At 37.9% G+C, this 5,114-nt stretch overlaps 1 long non-coding RNA gene across 1 annotated transcript; it reads right to left on the bottom strand.

The window, feature by feature from the left end:
• Window positions 1–2,294: 2,294 nt before the first annotated feature.
• On the bottom strand, window positions 2,295–4,694 carry LOC132054379 (uncharacterized). The gene is made up of 3 exons (XR_009414277.1): window positions 4,407–4,694; window positions 3,856–4,011; window positions 2,295–2,618 (listed from the first exon to the last, which is right to left on the bottom strand). It is a non-coding gene; the product is annotated as an uncharacterized LOC132054379 (long non-coding RNA).
• Between the last annotated feature and the right edge of the window lie 420 nt (window positions 4,695–5,114).

Below are 5,114 nucleotides of genomic sequence, written 5' to 3'. Positions count from 1 at the left end.
TTCAATCAATCTTCTATGGTGGCCATTGATGTTGGAACAAATCATATAGAAGGGAATTTGCCTCCATTGCTTGGTATTACTCTTCCTAATTTGCAGTTCCTTAGCATTCACAGAAACAATGTAACTGGAAATATTCCAGTTGTTGGGTGTGCTAACAAAGTACCACATTGGTAGCTGAAAAGAAGAATAAGTTACTTATAAGGAGTTGGATACTCTTAATGATGTGAGGCCTTTTGGGGAAAACCATGCGGACTTGGCCAAAAGCGGACAATATCACATCATGTTAAGAGTATCTTTGGACCGTTTAGCCCAACAACTGATATCAGAGCCAATGGTTTGGCGGGATGGGTATGAAGATGGCAGAGTGTGGCGTGAGGCCCGGCTTAGTGCCTTTGCCCGTCTATGGGCTGGTTTACGACCTTTACCCATAGCTTTGAAGATGCATTCACAGCCTTTGGGCTTCGGTGACCGTAAATACTCTGACAATGTGGGTGACACACAAACATGTTGAATCTCTGGCCCATGGTATGATAGTGAGCCACGTGGAACTTAGTTCGAGGGGGAGATTGTTGGATGTGCGAACAAAGTACCACATTAATAGCTGAAAAGAAAAGAGAGCTATTTATAAAGAGTTGGATACTCTTAATGATGTGAGGCCTTTTGAGGAAAATCGTGCGGGCTTAGCCCAAAGCGAATAATATCACATCATGTTAAGAGTATCTTTGGGCCGTTTGGCCCAACAACTGGTATCAGAGCCAATGGTTTGGCGGGATGAGTATGAAGATGGCGGAGTGTGGCGTGGGGACCGGCTTAGTGCCTTTGCCCGTCTGTGAGCCGGCTTACAACCTTTACCCGTAGCTTTGAAGACGCATACGCAGCCTTTGGGCTTCGGTGACCGTAAATACTCTGACGATGTGGGTGACACATTGACACATTGAATCTCTGACCCGTAATGAGTCATGTGGAACTTAGTTCGAGGGGGAGATTGTTGGGTGTGCGAACAAAGTACCACATTGGTAGCTGAAAAGAAAAAGGAATTACTTATAAGGAGTTGGATACTCTTTATGATGTGAGGCCTTTTGGGGAAAACTGTGCGGGCTTGGCCCAAAGCGAACAATATCACATCATGTTAAGAGTATCTTTGGACCGTTAGCCCAACAACCTTTGTTAGGAAGAAACAAACAATAACCAAATTGCACGACGAGGTAACAGCGGAAGAAAAATACCCAAGTCAAAACTTCCCACACTATTTGAATCAAGAGAAGACAAAAAACATTAGCACAAATGGAAATCCGAGTAGCAGCTTTACTAACGATAAAATAGCAAAGCAAGCAAAAATAAATCGAATGCAAGAGACACCAAATTTACATGGTAAAACCCCTTCAAGGTGAAGAGGAAACATCCACAGGACCTCCGGCCCACAAAAGCTCTACTATAATCAACAAGAGTTACAACAATGTTCTCCAAATAGCTACAACAACAAAGCCAAGCACGAAGCAACAATACATAAAATATAGTACCAAAACTAGTGAAAAAAAGAGAGAAATCACTCCAAAAAATGAGCTACTGTTCGTACTCGAAAACTGGAGCTATAGACCACCAAATCTGATCCTACCGTTGAAATCGAAGAATCAGATGTTGAGAACTCCCAGTTAAAATTTTAGCACGATCCAACGGTTAGCGAATCCGAAAACACAATTTAAAGTGGACTGCTGTAACAGAAAATTTCTGGACGAAAATCTGTTTTCTCTCTCACGTTTTTCTCTCTATATGGCTGCTATGAATTCACTCTTGTGTTCTGAAAATAAGACCTAAATTGATCATATATATAGAAGAGTTTTTGGGCAAAAGTAGCCTGGTCCAAATTGGATTGGGTTTTATTAATCCAATTCCACATAAGAAGGAAAAACCCAAAAATCTAACAATTCTCCCCCTCCCGACTATGTGGAGGAAACCGTCATCTCGGTGACCAAGCAACACTCTAAATCTAGACTTGCAGCCAAGCCCAGGACAACCCAAATGGATGACATATTCACAACTGGAAAAAAGATTTCATCAAAATCAACTCCCTTTTTTCTGATTAAAGCCCTTGACAACCAATCTAGCCTTGTATCGTGGAACTGGGTTACCATCTTCATGTTTCACCCTAAAAACCCACCTATTTTTCAAAGCTTTTCTATCTCTAGGCAATGTTTTAAAAGGTGCGAGCGTAAGGCGAGGCGTTTTACGTATGCCTTGCCCGGGCGTAAGCCCCGAGGCACAGGGCGTAAGCCCCACAGGTATTTAAATTTGAGTATTTTATAAAATAATATAATTACAACAAATATCTTAAAATTGGTAAAATTGCATAAAAATTGAAGAAAACTATATATGAGTGAAGTATATATATATATATATATATATTGATGTACTCCATTCCCACAAAAACTAGTCAAAACAATCCATTATACGCTACTTACAAGCACAAGTTTGCTTACAAAAGTTCAAAGATAAATACATCAACTCCCATTTGGGAACAAAATGAAGAATTCAACATTCGAGTGATCAAAAAATACACTTTATCTAGCCTCTTTTCTTGAGAGTAGGTTTCATCCATGAGAGCAAAAAGGTCAAAAGGCCTGCAACAAATAGAAAAAAGCAGTTGGTGACTTAGTACAACAAATAGAAAAAAACAGTTGGTGACTTAGTACAAAAGCAGTTGGTGCAAGTATCTTATACTTCTGTGGTTCAAAACAATGTAGAAAATGTTGTAGATGTGGTAAATGTGGATGCACAACTTGGTATAACCACTGCAGGTCAGGTGGTAAATCATGTGGTTAAGAATGGATTGGAGAAGCAGATGGTTGCAATCCTTGTGGTTCAAGAGGCTATTGCACTAGCAGAAAAGGTTGAAAACCCTTTAAATGTGTATGCTCCAGTGTTTACACCTGGAAACAAGAAGAATTCTCCTGAAAACCAATGGGTAGCAGCAGATAGACAAAGTATTGAAGTAGTCACTACTAATCAAATTTGCTTGGAAGTTCCTTCTCTTGAGATTAATGAAGGAAGACAATTATGGGGTGATCAAGATGAAGAGGACTTGGAAGATGGTGAAGTTGTAGCTAGCAAGGAAGTTGATCCGAGGTTATCTCTTGATTCACCAACTTCATCACAAGAAGTTAATAATATGTTTGCTATAAGGGAGATGGTACAACGAAACGGGGTACCAGCTGTTACAAGTAATGAAGAGGTGCACAATATTCCTGATCAAAGTGTAGGAAAGCAGCAACAACAAATAGTTAACGATGGAATAGTTCAAGTGAAGAATAAAATACCAAATGATCAGGATCAAGGTACTCCAAGTGGTGGTGATATATAGACTAAGCCACCTGATTTATTGAAGTCTAATCAGGCCAACAAAAATATGAGGAATCAGAGTGATTCTAAATAGCCTAACACAGGTGACAAAGAAAATGCAGTAACACAGAAACAGCAGCAGCAGGGAAACAAAAATAATGGTGATCTATGGAGTGACCAGGAGCAGTCAGTGATTCAGAACCATCAGCAAATGCTATCAATCTTATGTTTGCACAAAGTGAGATTAGATCAGGTCATGAAGCAGTTGAAGCAAATGTTGTGACGATTGCGGTGAGAACGGATGACTAGGGAATATAATGAGGAACATGTTCCTAAGGCAGGTGACAAAGGGAATGCAACAATATTAATATGTCGAGTTATTAGCTTGTTAATAAATTGATACTGCTAAAATCCCCTCTAAAACAAGATGAGAGTTTTTCTATTATTTCCATAAACTCATTCAGATAAAAAAATATCAAAAGAAAAAACAAAAAAAGAGGGACAAGGTTTGTTATAGACATAGTCAATCTCTATCAAAGTGGAGTTCATCGTCATCCTCATCGTCATTCAAATTCAGAGTGTTTGTATTAGTCCATCGTGCTTCATCAACAATATCCACATCTTGCAGTCCTTCATCTATTTGAACTTGTGAAGAAGAATTGCCCCTCTGTAAATCTTAGAATTACAAAAAATTTATCTTTTCAATGAAATTACAACATATATTTTCTTTTGATAACAATAGTTGATACATATGAAAAATATGTGAGAGCCAGACATGTACGATTTTGCATCAAAGACCTATTATGTGCAAAACTATCTTCTTAAATGAAAAGGAACTGGTAGAGAAAAAAGTAATCCAACATGAACATAAGAGTTTTCTTCTGGACTTCACAAAAAGGTAAGAGTTGAGCTTTCAAAACAGATAATGCACTCTAATACATTTTTCCTAAATTAGCTCTAACATAGTGCAATAAAACTTTCAAAAAAGATAGTGATAGCTCTAACACAACATTCCTAAGTTAGCTCTAATAAAGTGCAATAAAAGTTAACAATATATACTATATAGTTACCTGAAATTTCAACTACTTTATGCTTTTTGTTAAAAGGACTAGATTCACTTGTATTTTGTGTACTACCAACATCAATTGTAGTATCATGAATAAGCTCATCCTCATACGGAGTACATGACACCATTTTAATAACATCGACATCAAATAAGTTCTCTTCTTCGTCAAGCCACAAAGGTTCTTCAGGAAGTACAGGATCTTCTCTTTTAGTAATCTATTCATCATTCGAATCAACTTCATCAACCAAAATAGGATCAATCTTGTGCATTTTTCTTTTGATGCTCCGCTCTCTTAATCTTGTATTATATCTTACGTAAACTAAAGCATTTATCCTGCAATGCTCAAGCCTATTTCTTTTTTTCGTATGAATCTAGTAAATGTTGAAAAAAAAAAAAAGATTTCAGTTATCATCAATCATCATATAGAAAACACAAACACTAATTAAAGAAAAGCATAGTGCTTACTGACTCAAAGGTACTCCAATTTCTTTCATAGCCCGAGGAGCTGCAAGTCAGACTTAAGACACGAATAGCAAATTTTGTCAACTCTGGAGTTTGACCTCCAAAGCGCATCCACCAATCAGCAGGAGATCGCATCTTTCTTGAATCCATGGCTAACTGGCTCCCAAAATCGCCTCTCAAGTGATCGTAAGAATCTAAATGGATATCCACTTTTAATCTCTCCTCATAATCTAACATCCTTTCTATGCAA

Source organism: Lycium ferocissimum, chromosome 4 (genome assembly GCF_029784015.1).
Source record: "Lycium ferocissimum isolate CSIRO_LF1 chromosome 4, AGI_CSIRO_Lferr_CH_V1, whole genome shotgun sequence".
Classification (NCBI taxonomy): Eukaryota; Viridiplantae; Streptophyta; class Magnoliopsida; order Solanales; family Solanaceae; genus Lycium; species Lycium ferocissimum.
This window is presented reverse-complemented; position numbering and strand designations above follow the sequence as displayed.